Raw genomic sequence first — 17975 nt, 5'->3', positions numbered from 1 at the left:
TGGCTGGGAACGGGAAGTAACTGGTGGCGGCCTCTGTCCCCCATACCAGCAACACTGTGGTTACCTGGCTGGGGAACGGGAAGTAACTGGTGGCGGGCCTCCTGTCCCCCCATACCAGCAACACTGTGGTTACCTGGCTGGGAACGGAAGTAACTGGTGGCGGGCCTCCTGTCCCCCATACCAGCAACACTGTGGTTACCTGGCTGGGAACGGAAGTAACTGGTGGCGGGCCTCCTGTCCCCCATACCAGCAACACTGTGGTTACCTGGCTGGGAACGGGAAGTAACTGGTGGCGACCTCCTGTCCCCCATACCAGCAACACTGTGGTTACCTGGCTGGGAACGGGAAGTAACTGGTGGCGAGCCTCCTGTCCCCCATACCAGCAACACTGTAGTTACCTGGCTGGGAGCGGGAAGTAACTGGTGGCGGGCCCTCCTGTCCCCATACCAGCAACACTGTGGTTACCTGGCTGGGAACGGGAAGTAACTGGTGGCGGCCTCCTGTCCCCCATACCAGCAACACTGTGGTTGCCTGGCTGGGAACCGGAAGTAACTGGTGGCGGGCCTCCTGTCCCCCATCACCAGCAACACTGTGGTTACCTGGCTGGAACGGGGTAACTGGTGGCGGCCTCTGTCCCCCATACCAAACACTGTGGTTACCTGGCTGGGAACGGGAAGTAACTGGTGGCGGGCCTCCTGTCCCCCATACCAAGCAACACTGTGGTTACCTGGCTGGGAACGGGGAAGTAACTGGTGGCGGGCCTCCTGTCCCCATACCAGCAACACTGTGGTTACCTGGCTGGGAACGGGAAGTAACTGGTGGCGGGCCTCCCTGTCCATACCAGCAACACTGTGGTTACCTGGCTGGGAACGGGGAAGTAACTGGTGGCGGGCCTCCTGTCCCCCAACCAGCAACACTGTGGTTTACCTGGCTGGGAGGCGGGGAATAACTTTGGTGGCGGAGCCTCCTTCCCCCATATAACCAACACTGTGGTTACCTGGCTGGGAACGGGAAGTAACTGGTGGCGGGCCTCCTGTCCCCCATACCAGCAACACTGTGGTTACCTGGCTGGGACGGCAGGCTGGCCTGGTGGCGGGCCTCCTGTCCCCCCATACCAGCAACACTGTGGACACCTGGCTGGGAAGAGTAGCTGGTGGCGGGCCTCCTGTCCCCCATACCAGCAACACTGTGGTTACCTGTTGGGAGGCGGGAAGTAACTGGTGGACCTCTTCCCATACCAGCAACACTGTGGTTACCTGGCTGGGAGCGGGAAGTAACTGGTGGCGGGCCTCCTTCCCCCCATACCAGCAACACTTAGTGGTTACCTGGCTGGGAACGGAAGTAACTGGTGGCGCGGGCCTCCTGTCCCCATACCAGCAAACACTGTGGTTACCTGGCTGGGAACGGGAAGTAACTTTGGTGGCGGGCCTCCTGTCCCCATACCAGCAACACTGTGGTTGCCTGGCTGGAACGGAAGTAACTGGTGGCGGGCCTCCTGTCCCCCCATACCAGCAACACTGTGGTTACCTGGCTGGGAACGGGTAACTGGTGGCGGGCCTCCTGTCCCCCATACCAGGCAACACTGTGATTACCTGGCTGGGAACGGGGGTAACTGAGGTGGCGGGCCTCCTGTCCCCCATACCAACAACACTGTGGTTACCTGACTGGGAACGGGATAACTGGTGGCGGGCCTCCCTGTCCCCCATCCAGCAACACTGTGGTTACCTGGCTGGGAACGGGAAGTAACTGGTGGCGGGCCTCCTGTCCCCCATACCAGCAACACTGTGGTTACCTGGCTGAAACGGGAAGTAACTGGTGGCGGGCCTCCTGTCCCCCATACCAAAGCAACACTGTGGTTACCTGGCTGGGAACGGGAAGTAACTGGTGGTGGGCCTCCTGTCCCCCATACCAGCAACACTGTGGTTACCTGGCTGGGAACGGGAATAACTGGTGGCGGCCTCCTGTCCCCCATACTCAGCAACACTGTGGTTACCTGGCTGGGAACGGGGAAGTAACTGGTGGCGGGCCTCCTGTCCCCCATACCAGCAACACTGTGGTTACCTGGCTGGGAACGGGAAGTACTGGTGGCGGGCTCCTGTCCCCACCATACCACCAACACTGTGGTTACCTGGCTGGGAACGGGAAGTAACTGGTGGCGGGCCTCCCTGTCCCCCCATACCAGCAACACTGTGGTTACCTGGCTGGGAACGGAGTAACTGGTGGCGGGCCTCCTGTCCCCCCATACCAGCAACCTGTGTTACCTGGCTAGGAAGGAATACTGGTGGCCTCTGTCCCCCCATACCAGCAACACTGTGGTTACCTGGCTGGGAGCAGGGAATTAACTGGTGGCGGGGCCTCCTGTCCCCCATACCAGCAACACTGTGGTCCACCTGGCTGGGAACGGGAAGTAACTGGTGGCGAGCCTCCTGTCCCCCATACCAGCAACACTGTGGTTACCTGGCTGGGAGCGCGGGGTAACTGGTGGCGGGCCTCCTTCCCCCCATACCAGCAACACTGTAGTTACCTGGCTGGGAACGGGGAGTAACTGGTGGCGGGCCTCCTGTCCCCATACCAGCAACACTGTGGTTACCTGGCTGGAACAAAACAGCCCCCTCCCTCTCAGAGAACCTGCTCTTTTCATTGAAGCTCACTGCTTTCTCTTACCTCCCTGACCTCTAACACCTCAGCCTGTGTTGGTCGTAGTCTGGCTCTGGGTGGTGTTGCTGTCTGTCTGTCTGGCTCTGGGTGGTGTTGCTGTCTGCGCTCTGGGGTGGTGTTGCTGTCTGTCTGCTGGCTCTGGGGTGGTGTTGCTGTCTGTCTGGCTGGCTCTGGGTGGTGTTGCTGTCTGTCTGTCTGGCTCTGGGTAGTGTTGCTGTCTGGCTCTGGGTGGTGTTGCTGTCTGTCTGTCTGGCTGGCTCTGGGTGGTGTTGCTGTCTGTCTGGCTGGCTCTGGGTGGTGTTGCTGTCTGTCTGTCTGGCTCTGGGTGGTGTTGCTGTCTGTCTGTCTGTGCTGCTCTGGGTGGTGTTGCTGTCTGTCTGTCTGGCTCTGGGTGGTGTTGCTGTCTGTCTGTCTGGCTCTGGGTGGTGTTGCTGTCTGGCTCTGGGTGGTGTTGCTGTCTGTCTGTCTGTTCTGGCTGGCTCTGGGTGGTGTTGCTGTCTGTCTGGCTGGCTCTGGGTGGTGTTGCTGTCTGTCTGGCTGGCTCTGGGTAGTGTTGCTGTCTGGCTCTGGGTGGTGTTGCTGTCTGTCTGTCTGTCTGGCTGGCTCTGGGTGGTGTTGCTGTCTGTCTGTCTGGCTCTGGGTGGTGTTGCTGTCTGTCTGTCTGGCTGGCTCTGGGTGGTGTTGCTGTCTGGTTCTGGGTGGTGTTGCTGTCTGTCTGTCTGGCTCTGGGTGGTGTTGCTGTCTGGCTCTGGGTGGTGTTGCTGTCTGTCTGTCTGTCTGGCTGGCTCTGGGTGGTGTTGCTGTCTGTCTGGCTGGCTCTGGGTGTGTGTTGCTGTCTGTCTGGCTGGCTCTGGGTGGTGTTGCTGTCTGTCTGTCTGGCTCTGGGTGGTGTTGCTGTCTGTCTGTCTGTCTGGCTCTGGGTGGTGTTGCTGTCTGTCTGTCTGGCTCTGGGTGGTGTTGCTGTCTGTCTGGCTGGCTCTGGGTGGTGTTGCTGTCTGTCTGGCTGCCTCTGGGTGGTGTTGCTGTCTGTCTGTGCTGGCTCTGGGTGGTGTTGCTGTCTGTCTGGCTGGCTCTGGGTGGTGTTGCTGTCTGTCTGGCTGCCTCTGGGTGGTTTTGCTGTCTGGCTCTGGGTGGTGTTGCTGTCTGTCTGGCTGGCTCTGGGTGGTGTTGCTGTCTGTCTGGCTCTGGGTGGTGTTGCTGTCTGTCTGTCTGGCTCTGGGTGGTGTTGCTGTCTGTCTGTCTGTCTGGCTCTGGGTGGTGTTGCTGTCTGGCTCTGGGTGGTGTTGCTGTCTGTCTGGCTGGCTCTGGGTGGTGTTGCTGTCTGTCTGTCTGGCTCTGGGTGGTGTTGCTGTCTGTCTGTCTGGCTCTGGGTGGTGTTGCTGTCTGTCTGTCTGGCTCTGGGTGGTGTTGCTGTCTGTCTGTCTGGCTCTGGATGGTGTTGCTGTCTGTCTGTCTGGCTCTGGGTGGTGTTGCTGTCTGTCTGTCTGGCTCTGGGTGGTGTTGCTGTCTGTCTGTCTGGCTCTGGGTGGTGTTGCTGTCTGTCTGTCTGGCTCTGGGTGGTGTTGCTGTCTGTCTGTCTGGCTCTGTAGGTCCTGTAGTGTCTCTTAGGCTTGGGCGGTATACCGTATATACCGTATAACCGGGTATTTGGAAAAAGCCACAGGATGGTTTTTCAATATCGTTGAAACTATTTATTTGAAGTTTTTTTAATAAATTGTAATATTTGTAGCTACATTAAGTAAATACCTGCAGTCAACTTGTGCAATACGTTAGGTGAAATTAAGAATGCATTGTTCTTTATCCCCAGTCACACTATTATGAAGTTTACGGTAATCCCCCTGTCACAATATTATGAAGTTTACGGTAATCCCCAGTCACACTATTATGAAGTTTACGGTAATCCCCAGTCACATGGTGTTTGTTTACAAGCACCCAACGAGGAGATACCGGAGCCTTGGGAGTCACTCCCTGTTGTGCAGCATGGGCCAGGTGATCTAATCACAGGATGGAATTCACAACTAAATGTTTGCCAGCTAGATATCTTATAACTATACAGAAGAAAAATATAAACGCAAATAATTTCAACGATTTTACTGAGTAACAGTTCATATACAGTGGTGTGAAAAAGTGTTTGCCCCCTTCCTGATTTCTTATTTGTTTGCATGTTTGTCACACTTAAATGTTTCAGATCATCAAACAAATTTTGATATTAGTCAAAGATAACACAAGTAAACACAAAATGCAGTTTTGAAATGAAGGTTGTTATTATTAAGGGAAAACTAAATCCAAACCCACATGGCCCTGTGTGAAAAAGTGTTTGCCCCATACAACCTAATAACTGGTTGGGCCACCCTTAGCAGCAACAACTGCAATCAAGCGTTTGTGATATCTTGCAATGAGTCTTTTACAACGCTGTGGAGGAATTCTGGCCCACTCATCTTTGCAGAATTGCTTGTAATTCAGCCACATTGGAGGGTTTTTTGAGCATGAACTGCCTTTTAGGTCATGCCACAGCATCTCAATAGGATTCAGGTCAGGACTTTGACTAGCCACTCCAAAGTCTTCATTTTGTTTTTCTTCAGCCATTCAGAGGTGGACTTGCTGGTGTGTTTTGGATCATTGTCCTGCTGCAGAACCCAAGTTCGCTTCAGCTTGAGGTCATGAACAGATGGCCGGACATTCTCCTTCAGGATTTTTTTTTGGTGGAACATGAATTCTGCTGTCTATTTATCACAGCAAGTCTTCCAGGTCCTGAAGCAGCAAAACAGGCCCATATTTTACTGTTGGTATGATATTCTTTTTCTGAAATGCGGTGGTTACTTTTACGCCAGATGTAATGGGACACACCCTTCCAAAAAAGTTCAACTTTTGTCTCGAAGTCAGTCCACAGAGTATTTTCCCAAAGGTCTTGGGGATCATCAAGATGTTTTCTGGCAAAAATTAGACGAGCCTGATGTTATTTTTGCTCAGCAGTGGTTTTCATCTTGGAACTCACTTGCCCACTCTCTTTCTTATGGTGGAGTCATGAACACTGAACTTAACTGAGGCAAGTGGGGCCTGCAGCTCTTTTGGATGTTGTTGTGGGTTCTTTTGTGACCTCTTGGATGAGTCAGTCGCTGCAATCTTGGGGTAATTTTGGTCGGCCCGGCCACTCCTGGGAAGGTTCACCACTGTTCCATGCTTTCGCCATTTGTGGATAATGGCTCTCACTGTGGTTCCGCTGGAGTCCCAAAGCTTTAGAAATGGCTTTATGGAACCTTTTCCAGACTGATGGATCTCAATTATTTTCTTTCTCATTTGTTCCTGAATTTCTTTGGATCTCAGCATGATGTCTAGCTTTTGAGGATCTTTTGGTCTACTTCACTTTGTCAGGAAGGTCCTAGTTAAGTGATTCCTTGATTGAGAACAGGTGAGGCAGTAATCTGGCCTGGGTGTGGCTAGAGGAATTGAACTCAGGTGTGATAAACCACAGTTGAGTTCTGTTGTAACGGGGGGCAAACCCTTTTTTCCCACAGGGCCATGTGGGTTTGGATTTGGTTTTCCCTTAATAATAACAACCTTCATTTCAAAACTGCATTTTGTGTTTACTTGTGTTATCTTTGACTAATATAAAAATTAGTTTGATGATCTGAAACATTTAATTGTGGCAAACAAATAACAAATCAGGAAGGGGGCAAACACTTTTTCACACCACTGTAAGGAAATCGGTCAATTGAAATAAATTCATTAGGCCCTAATCTATGGATTTCACAGGACTGGGCAGGGGCCCACCCACTGGGGAGCCAGGCCCAGCCAATCAGAATGAGTTTCTCTGCACAGAAGGGCTTTATTATAGACAGAAATATTCAGTTTCATCAGCTGTCCGGGTGGCTGGCCTCAGGATTTCGTCACTGTATTTTTGTTCATTCAAATTGCTGGCTAATATTCGTTTTAGTATGTGTACAGCAAACTGTAGGAGCATTTTTTTGTTTGTTATTTGTATAGTTTAGGTCAGAAACAGCGCCCGATGTTTTCATTGCCGGTATTCGAATATCCCAGTATTGCACAAGGGGTATGAAGGTACTTGACAATCTGCATACTGCCCAAGCCTATTCTCTGTAGGTCCAGTAGTCTCTCTGTAGGTCCAGTAGTCTCTCTGTAGGTCCAGTAGTCTCTCTGTAGGTCTAGTAGTCTCTCTGCAGATCCAGTAGTCTCTCTGCCGGTCCAGTAGTCTCTCTATAGGTCCCAGTAGTCTCTCTGCCGGTCCGTGTAGTCTCTGTAGGCCCTGTAGTCTCTCTGCAGGTCCAGTAGTCTCTCTGTAGGCCCAGTAGTCTCTCTGCCGGTCCAGTAGTCTCTCTATAGGTACCAGTAGTCTCTCTGTAGGTCCAGTAGTCTCTCTGTAGGTCCCGTGAGTCTCTCTGCAGGTCCCGTAGTCTCTCGTAGGTCCCGTAGTCTCTCTGCCGGTCCAGTAGTCTCTCTGTAGGTCCTGTAGTCTCTCTGCAGGTCCAGTAGTCTCTCTGCAGGTCCAGTAGTCTCTCTGCAGGTCCAGTAGTCTCTCTGTAGGTCCAGTAGTCTCTCTGTAGGTCCAGTAGTCTCTGCCGGTCAGTAGTCTCTCTGTCAGGCTCTGTGTGTAGAGGGAGGAGGGAGTTGTGAGAGGATGACCCACTAAAAGAGGTTCCCCTGGGACGGACGGACCGACGGACCGACCGAACAGGCTAGTTATAATGTGAGCCGAGCCCAGCCAAGCCTGGTTGAATGGTATTATGTGGGCCCAGGGCTGTGACATAGCTGAGCTCCCTGTGTGTGCGTGTGTGAGGAGAGAGGTGTGTGTGTCTTGTACCTGGTGCTCCTCTGAGGCCCCTCAGGGCCCCTGATGTAGGGGGTGAACCAGAGTTCAGCTCCTGGTTCAGCAGGCCAGTTCACATGTCTCTAGGGAATCTATTGACTTCCAAATGTAGAGTTCTCCAAGAGGTTGTTTTAAGGTTTTTAGGGATCATGCACGAGTGCCTTAATCTTAACGTGACACTGTTTTGATTTCATTTATTCCCACTGTAAAGTGTTTTGAGATCTTGCTAATGCACTTTATATAAAGGGGGATTGACTTGACATATCCCCTGACAGAATACATATGCTTCTGTAGGCTTATCAGTGGATTGACTGTTCACTGTCTTCTGTCCCTGCCCAGTGTTTGCCAGCTCAGAGCCACCTTACTGTCTTCTGTCCCTGCTCCAGTGTTTGCACAGCTCAGAGCCTGTTACTGTCTTCTGTCCCTGCTCCAGTGTTTGCCAGCTCAGAGCCTGTTACTGTCTTCTGTCCCTGCTCCAGTGTTTGCCAGCTCAGAGCCTGTTACTGTCTTCTGTCCCTGCTCCAGTGTTTGCCAGCTCAGAGCCTGTTACTGTCTTCTGTCCCTGCTCCAGTGTTTGCCAGCTCAGAGCCTGTTACTGTCTTCTGTCCCTGCTCCAGTGTTTGCCAGCTCAGAGCCTGTTACTGTCTTCTGTCCCTGCTCCAGTGTTTGCCAGCTCAGAGCCTGTTACTGTCTTCTGTCCCTGCTCCAGTGTTTGCCAGCTCAGAGCCTGTTACTGTCTTCTGTCCCTGCTCCAGTGTTTGCCAGCTCAGAGCCTGTTACTGTCTTCTGTCCCTGCTCCAGTGTTTGCCAGCTCAGAGCCTGTTACTGTCTTCTGTCCCTGCTCCAGTGTTTGCCAGCTCAGAGCCTGTTACTGTCTTCTGTCCCTGCTCCAGTGTTTGCCAGCTCAGAGCCTGTTACTGTCTTCTGTCCCTGCTCCAGTGTTTGCCAGCTCAGAGCCTGTGCCAGGATTCCAGGGGGACACTTTACAGCTGGCATTCATCGACCTCCGACAGGTAAAGCACCACCACTCATCCTACGGCCTACTTTCCCCTCTCCTCCGACAGGTAAACAGCACCACCACTCATCCTACGGCCTACTTTCCCCTCTCCTCTGGCTGACTCTCCACCTCTCCTCCTTAGACCCAGGCCAGCACACCTCTCCTCTGACCCAGTAGCACACCTCTCCTCTGACCCAGTAACACACCTCTCCTCTGACCCAGGCCAGCACACCTCGACCCAGTAGCATCTCCTCTGGCTGACTCCTCACCTCTCCTCCCCTTAGACCCAGGCCAGCACACCTCTCCTCTGACCCAGTAGCACACCTCTCCTCTGACCCAGTAGCACACCTCTCCTCTGACCCAGTAGCACACCTCTCCTCTGACCCAGGCCAGCACACCTCTCCTCTGACCCAGTAGCACACCTCTCCTCTGACCCAGGCCAGCACACCTCTCCTCTGACCCAGGCCAGCACACCTCTGCCTCTGACCCAGGCCAGCACACCTCTCCTCTGACCCAGGCCAGCACACCTCTCCTCTGACCCAGGCCAGCACACCTCTCCTCTGACCCAGTAACACACCTCTCCTCTGACCCAGGCCAGCACACCTCTCCTCTGACCCAGCAACACACCTCTCCTCTGACCCAGTAGCACACCTCTCCTCTGACCCAGTAACACACCTCTCCTCTGACCCAGTAACACACCTCTCCTCTGACCCAGCAGCACACCTCTCCTCTGACCCAGTAACACACCTCTCCTCTGACCCAGTAGCACACCTCTCCTCTGACCCAGTAACACACCTCTCCTCTGACCCAGTAACACACCTCTCCTCTGACCCAGTAACACACCTCACCTCTGACCCAGTAACACACATCTCCTCTGACCCAGTAACACACATCTCCTCTGACCCAGTAACACACCTCTCCTCTGACCCAGTAACACACCTCTCCTCTGACCCAGTAACACACCTCACCTCTGACCCAGTAACACACATCTCCTCTGACCCAGTAACACACATCTCCTCTGACCCAGTAACACACCTCTCCTCTGACCCAGTAGCACACCCTCCCCTCGACCCAGTAGCACACCTCTCCTCTGACCCAGTAACACACCTCTCCTCTGACCCAGTGACACACCTCTCCTCTGACCCAGCAGCACACCTCTCCTCTGACCCAGTAACACACCTCTCCTCTGACCCAGTAACACACCTCTCCTCTGACCCAGTAACACACCTCTCCTCTGACCCAGTAACACAACTCTCCTCTGACCCAGTAACACACCTCTCCTCTCTGACCCAGTAGCACACCTCTCCTCTGACCCAGCAGCACACCTCTCCTCTGACCCAGTAACACACCTCTCCTCTGACCCAGTAGCACAACTCTCCTCTGACCCAGTAGCACACCTCTCCTCTGACCCAGTAACACACCTGTCCTCTGACCCAGTAGCACAACTCTCCTCTGACCCAGTAGCACACCTCTCCTCTGACCCATTAACACACCTCTCCTCTGACCCAGTAGCACACCTCTCCTCTGACCCAGTGACACACTGTCCTGTAGGTCAGGATTAGCCCCCTGCATTACCCTGGCTCCAAGTCAACTGTTATGGATCCATTAAGCCATTACCAGCTCAGCTATCGGCTCGTCTTACTCTCTTAGTGTTGATGTGACCTGGTTAATCTGGGCCTCAGGTCCAGTAGGGTCTGGTCTGGTCCAGTAATGGGTCAGGTTAGTACAGGTTAGATCTGGTCCAGTAATGGGTCAGGTTAGGTACAGGTCATTTGCACTTTTGCTTCTTCATATAAATCCACCAGTGTTCTATGATTCCACTATTAGTTTGTGTGTCTTACTGTCTGCAAACAGCTACTTTGTCTTAGCAAGTTGTAAAGCAAAATCAATTGTGTTAGCCGCTAATCGCTAGTTAGCTGGCTAAATGTACTAAGAGTCAGCGCAAACGTAGCTTATCTAATACCAGCCGGATACTAGCGCTGGTGTAGGCCTCGTTCAGCCATGTTGATTTAGCAACGATATCTTCCGAATCAGAGTAGGCAAAGCATGAATATGTCAGCTAGCTACATGACGTCAAAGACTGGGGATGAGTTCATATCGTTCACTCAGGCCTTTTACCATTGAAGAAAAAATTGTAATTTCCAGTCTACTTAACTGGGTGTGTCTCCCATAGACACCAATGCAATAGCAGCTGGGACTGGTCTGCTTAGTTCATTGACTTTCATTGAACTAGAAAAAAAAAACTGAAAATACCAGCGAGTGGGGTGTCTGGTTTCCTCTTCTGTCTCTGATGAAGGAAGAGAAAACCTGTACAATCTAATAGAGTACCACAGTATGAGTCATAATATCATCAAACCTAGCGGTCAAACACGGAAATGGTTCTAATTGTTTTTCCACCATTGATGTATTTATTTTTTCCCACCATTTTCTATGGGGATTTTCTAAACCCTTTAAATAAGGGCTGTGTTTCGTGGAGGCTTACCCTGGCGTGGCATTTTGATAATCGTGTAAATCTCAATTGGACAAGGTGACTTTTATTAATATATTGGCCTGTATTGAAATACAAATGCCTGTCTCAAGCTTCACATCACCAGGTCCTCTGTAGCTCAGCTGGTAGAGCACGGCGCTGTAACGCCAAGGTAGTGGGTTCGATCCCGGGACCACCCATACACTAAAAATGTATGCACGCATGACTGTAAGTCGCTTTGGATAAACGTCTGCTAAATGGCATATTTTATTTTTATTATTTTTTTATGATCTGGACTAGACTGCCAAAACCAGGCAAAGGTAAGATGTTAGCTACATTTTGTAATGATTAAATGAGCTACATTTGTTTAAATTGACAGTTCTGTGAACTTTCTAGGGTAAGTTTTACATTTACACAATACCCGTTATCTAGATAGTTAGCTCATGGTTAGCTGGTTAGCAACATTAGCCTGGCTACATGGCTACTTTACACAATACCAGTTATCTAGATAGTTAGCTCATGGTTAGCTGGTTAGCAACATTAGCCTGGCTAACATGGCTACATTACACAATACCCGTTATCTAGATAGTTAGCTCATGGTTAGCTGGTTAGCAACATTAGCCTGGCTACATGGCTACTTTACACAATACCCGTTATCTAGATAGTTAGCTCATGGTTAGCTGGTTAGCAACATTAGCCTGGCTACATGGCTACATTACACAATACCCGTTATCTAGATAGTTAGCTCATGGTTAGCTGGTTAGCAACATTAGCCTGGCTACATGGCTACTTTACACAATACCTGTTATCTAGATAGTTAGCTCATGGTTAGCTGGTTAGCAACATTAGCCTGGCTACATGGCTACATTACACACTACCCGTTATCTAGATAGTTAGCTCATGGTTAGCTGGTTAGCAACATTAGCCTGGCTACATGGCTACATTAGCCATCTATTTGTCTAGCCATTAAAATGCATTGGGAATTCATCAAAGACTAGTTTAGCTTTCTCTAGCTTGCTAGTTAACTTGCTAGCTAACTTAGATGGTGAAGCTAGACGTTCTTGATAGTGTATGTTTGTGTCTGTGGGTGAAGGGGTGGGTGTTTCTAATTTCAGTAATACTTGAAGCTAGCTACCCCAGCTAGCTATATTATTTAGTCTGGCTTTTGAGAGGTTTCAGAGATGGACTGATTTTAGCGTCTCTCGAGTCAACAGTGTGCTTACTGTACTGCGGGAAGACATTGATCTGTTTGCTGTTACCCTCTGGACAGCCAATCATTTTAGTTCTACCTGCTATGGTGGCTTATAGTAGACAAGGTTATGGGACCTTATTTAGTCCTACCTGCTATGGTGGCTTTTAAATGAATTGGGATTCACACATTTGTTTTTTTTAGGTAGAATTACTGTCATGGTATTGATGCCATATTGTAAACCTTGTTAGCACCTTCTCTATTCCAGAACCAATGGGCGTGCCTGAGTCTCATCACCTCTCCACTAGGTCAGCTGTTTCAACCTGGAACACTATTCTCCTGCTTTGGTCTGTTTCAGTCATTGCAGGAAGTCCTCTAAAGAGCAGGAGTGTGTGCAGGGTTTTGTCCCAGCCCAGCTGTAACACCTGACTTAAATAATCAACATAACGAATCACGGCGATAGGCTATGATTTATAATCAGATATGAGCTGGGCTGGAACAAAAGCTTATACACACTCCTGCCAATCAGATCTGGATTCATTTAGATGGTATTGATATATAAATCATGCGCCACTCTCTAGTCTCCAATGGTCCCATTACTGGTTGATTATCAGGCATCCCCCTTAGTCTCCAATGGCCCCAGTACTGGTTGATTATCAGGCATCCCTAGTCTCCAATGGTCCCAGTACTGGTTGATTCTCAGGCATCCCTAGTATCCAATGGTCCCAGTACCGGTTGATTATCAGGCATCCCTAGTATCCAATGGTCCCAGTACCGGTTGATTCTCAGGCATCTCTAGTCTCCAATGGTCCCAGTACTGGTTGATTCTCAGGCATCCCTAGTATCCAATGGTCCCAGTACCGGTTGATTATCAGGCATCCCTAGTCTCCAATGGTCCCAGTACTGGTTGATTCTCAGGCATCCCTAGTCTCCAATGGTCCCAGTACTGGTTGATTCTCAGGCATCCCTAGTCTCCAATGGTCCCAGTACTGGTTGATTCTCAGGCATCTCCCCTAGTCTCCAATGGTCCCAGTACTGGTTGATTATCAGGCATCCCTAGTCTCCAATGGTCCCAGTACTGGTTGATTATCAGGCATCCCTAGTCTCCAATGGTCCCAGTACCGGTTGATTATCAGGCATCCCTAGTCTCCAATGGTCCCAGTACCGGTTGATTATCAGGCATCCCTAGTCTCCAATGGTCCCAGTACCGGTTGATTCTCAGGCATCCCTAGTCTCCAATGGTCCCAGTACTGGTTGATTCTCAGGCATCCCTAGTCTCCAATGGTCCCAGTACCGGTTGATTCTCAGGCATCCCTAGTCTCCAATGGTCCCAGTACTGGTTGATTCTCAGGCATCCCTAGTATCCAATGGTCCCAGTACCGGTTGATTATCAGGCATCCCTAGTCTCCAATGGTCCCAGTACTGGTTGATTCTCAGGCATCTCTAGTCTCCAATGGCCCCAGTACTGGTTGATTATCAGGCATCCCTAGTCTCCAATGGTCCCAGTACTGGTTGATGTGCAGGCATCCCTAATCTCCAATGGTCCCAGTACTGGTTGATATTCAGGCATTCCTATGGACAGATACTCCAATCTTCTCTGTGGAGCTTTGCAGCTCATTCATGGTTATCTTTGGTCTCTTTGTTGCCTCTCTGATTAATGCCCTACTTGCCTGGTCCTGAGTTTTGGTGGGTGACCCTCTCTTGGCAGGTTTGTTGTGGTGCCATATTCTTTCCATCTTTTAATAATGGATGTAATGGTGCTCCGTGGGATGTTCAAAGTTTCTGATATTTTTTTTATAACCCAACCCTGATCTGTACTTCTCCACAACTTTGTCCCTGACCTGTTTGGAGAGCTCCTTGGTCTTCATGGTGCCGCTTGCTTGGTGGTGCCCCTTGCTTAGTGGTGTTGCAGACTCTGGAGCCTTTCAGAACAGGTGTATATATACACTGAGATCATGTGACAGATCATGTGATACTTAGATTGCACACAGGTGGACTTTATTTAACTAATTATGTGACTTCTGAAGGTAATTGGTTGCACCAGATCTTATTTAGGGGCTTCATAGCAAAGGGGTGAATACATATGCACGCACCACTTTTCCGTTATTTATTTTGAGAATGTTTTGAAACAAGTTATTTTTTTCATTTCACTTCACCAATTTTGACTATTTTGTGTATATCCATTACATGATATCCAAATAAAAATCCATTTAAATTACCAGTGGTAATGCTACAAAATAGGAGAAACGCCAAGGGATGAATACTTTTGCAAGGCACTTTAGAGATGAATATATTGAGTGTGTACACTACCGGTCAAAAGTTTTAGAACACCTACTCATTCAAGGGTTTTTCCTTAATTTTTGCTATTTTTCTACATTGTAGAATAATAGTGAAGACATCAAAACTATGAAATAACACATATGGAATCATGTAGTAACCAAAAAAGTGTTAAACAAATCAAAATATATTTCATATTCAAAATAGCCACCCTTTGCCTTGATGACAGCTTTTGCACACTCTTGGCATTCTCTCAACCAGCTTCATAAGGTAGTCACCTGGAATGCATTTCAATTAACAGGTGTTCCTTCTTAAAAGTTAATTTGTGGAATTTCTTAACTTCTTAATGCGTTTGAGCCAATCACTTGTTGTGACAAGGTAGGGGGGTATACAGAAGATAGCCCTATTTGGTAAAAGACCAAGTCCATATTATAGCAAAAACAGCTCAAATAAGCTAAGAGAAATGACAGTCCATTATTACTTTAAGACATGGTCAGTCAATACAGAAAATATCAAGAACTTTGAACGTTTTTTCAAGTGCAGTCGCAAAAAACATCAAGCGCTATGATGAAACTGGCTCTCATGAGGACCGCCACAGGAAAGGAAGACCCAGAGTTACCTCTGCTGCAGAGGATAAGTTCATTAGAGTTACCAGCCTCAGAAATTGCAGCCCAAATAAATGCTTCACAGAGTTCAAGTAACAGATACATCTCAACATCAACTGTTCAGAGGGGACCGTGTGAATCAGGCCTTCATGGTCAAATTGCTGCAAAGAAACCATTACTAAAGGACATCAATAAGAAGAAGAGACCTGCTTGGGCCAAGAAACACGAGCAATAGACCGGTGGAAATTTGTCCTTTGGTCTGGAGTCCAAATTGGAGATTTTTGGTTCCAACCGCTGTGTCTTTGTGAGACGGTGGGTGAACGGATGATCTCCGATGTATTTCCCACCGTAGCATGAAGGAGGAGGTGTTATGTTGTGTGGGTGCTTTGCTGGTGACACTGTCAGTGATTTATTTAGAATTCAAGGCACACTTAACCAGCATGGCTACCACAGCATTCTGCAGTGATACGCCATCCCACGTCTGGTTTGGGCTTAGTGGAACTATCATTTGTTTTTCAACAGGACAATGACCCAACACACCTCCAGGCTGTGTAAGGGCTATTTGACCAAGAAGTAGAGTGATGGAGTGCTGCATCAGATGACCTGGCCTCCACAATCCCCCGACCTTAACCAAATTGAGATGGTTTGGGGATGAGTCGGACCGCAGAGTGAAGGAAAAGCAGCCAACAAGTGCTCCAGCATATGTGGGAACTCCTTCAAGACTGTTGGAAAAGCATTCCAGGTGAAGCTGGTTGAGAGAATGCCAAGCATGTGCAAAGCTGTCATCAAGGCAAAGGGTGTCTATTTGAAGAATCTCAAATATAAAATATATTTTGATTTGTTTAACACTTTTTTGGTTACTACATGATTCCATATGTGTTATTTCATAGTTTTGATGTCTTCACTATTATTCTACAACGTGGAAAATAGTAAAAATGAAGAAAGACTTTTGACCGGTAGTGTAGGGGTGTGTGTTATCATGTGTATGTGTGTCTGTACCTGTGTGTGTGTCTCTTCATAGTCCCCGCTGTTCAATAAGGTGTATTTTTATCTGTTTTTTAAAATTGTGGAATAGAGTTCCATGTAGTCATATCTCTATGTACAGTGGGGGAAAAAAGTATTTAGTCAGCCACCAATTGTGCAAGTTCTCCCACTTAAAAAGATGAGAGAGGCCTGTAATTTTCATCATAGGTACACGTCAACTATGACAGACAAAATGAGGAAAAAAAATCCAGAAAATCACATTGTAGGATTTTTTATGAATTTATTGGCATATGATGGTGGAAAATAAGTATTTGGTCAATAACAAAAGTTTCTCAATACTTTGTTATATACCCTTTGTTGGCAATGACACAGGTCAAACGTTTTCTGTAAGTCTTCACAAAGGTTTTCACACACCTGTTGCTGGTATTTTGGCCCATTCCTCCCATGCATATCTCCTCTAGAGCAGTGATGTTTTGGGGCTGTCGCCTCTTTAGCAACACAGACTTTCAACTCCCCTCCAAAGATTTTCTATGGGGTTGAGATCTGGAGACTGGCTAGGCCACTCCAGGACCTTGAAATGCTTCTTACGAAGCCACTCCTTCGTTGCCCGGGGCGGTGTGTTTGGGATCATTGTCATGCTGAAAGACCCAGCCACGTTTCATCTTCAATGCCCTTGCTGATGGAAGGAGGGGTTTCACTCAAAATCTCACCGATACATGGCCCCATTCATTCTTTCCTTTACACGGATCAGTCGTCCTGGTCCCTTTGCAGAAAAAACAGCCCCAAAGCATGATGTTTCAACCCCATGCTTCACAGTAGGTATGGTGTTCTTTGGATGCAACTCAGCATTCTTTGTCCTCCAAACATGACGGTTGAGTTTTTACCAAAAAGTTATATTTTGGTTTCATCTGACCGTATGACATTCTCCCAATTTTTTTCTGGATCATTCAAATGCACTTCAGACGGGCCTGGACATGTACTGGCTTAAGCAGGGGGACACGTCTCGCACTGCAGGATTTGAGTCCCTGGCGCGTAGTGTGTTACTGATGGTAGGCTTTGTTACTTTGGTCCCAGCTCTCTGCAGGTCATTCACTAGGTCCCCCGTGTGGTTCTGGGATTTTTGCTCACCGTTCTTGTGATCATTTTGACCCCACGGGGTGAGATGTTGCGTGGAGCCCCAGATCGAGGGAGATTATCAGTGGTCTTGTATGTCTTCCATTTCCTAATAATTGCTCCCACAGTTGATTTCTTCAAACCAAGCTGCTTACCTATTGCAGATTCAGTCTTCCCAGCCTGGTGCAGGTCTACAATTTTGTTTTTGGTGTCCTTTGACAGCTCTTTGGTCTTGGCCATTGTGGAGTTTGGAGTGTGACTGTTTGAGGTTGTGGACCGGTGTCTTTTATACTGATAACAAGTTCAAACAGGTGCCATTAATACAGGTAACGAGTGGAGGACAGAGGAGCCTCTTAAAGAAGAAGTTACAGGTCTGTGAGAGCCAGAAATCTTGCTTGTTTGTAGGTGACCAAATACTTATTTTCCACCATAATTTGCAAATAAATTCATAAAAAATCCTACAATGTGATTTTCTGGATTTTTTTTCTCAATTTGTCTGTCAGTAGTTGACGTGTACCTATGATGAAAATTACAGGCCTCTCTCATCTTTTTAAGTGGGAGAACTTGCACAATTGGTGGCTGACTAAATACTTTTTTTCCCCACTGTATTACTGTGCGCCTCCCATAGTCTGTTCTGGACGTTGGGACTGTGAAGAGACCTCTGGTGGCATGTCTTGTGGGGTATGCATGGGTGTCCGAGCTGTGTGATAGTAGTTTAAACAGACAGCTCGGTGCATTCAGCATGTCAATACTTCTTACAAAAACAAGTAGTGATGAAGTCAATTTCTCTCTACTTTGAGCAATTAGAGATTGACATGCATATTATTCATGTTAGGTCTCTGTGTACATTTAAGGCCAGC

The 17975-nt window shown here is 48.7% G+C and overlaps 1 pseudogene; it reads left to right on the top strand.

Annotated features, from left to right (window-relative positions):
* Positions 1 to 17975, top strand: part of LOC123487207 — a 110341-nt pseudogene that overhangs the window by 84866 nt on the left and 7500 nt on the right.

Source organism: Coregonus clupeaformis, unplaced genomic scaffold (assembly GCF_020615455.1).
Source record: "Coregonus clupeaformis isolate EN_2021a unplaced genomic scaffold, ASM2061545v1 scaf1523, whole genome shotgun sequence".
In the NCBI taxonomy this organism is placed as follows: Eukaryota; Metazoa; Chordata; class Actinopteri; order Salmoniformes; family Salmonidae; genus Coregonus; species Coregonus clupeaformis.
This window is presented reverse-complemented; position numbering and strand designations above follow the sequence as displayed.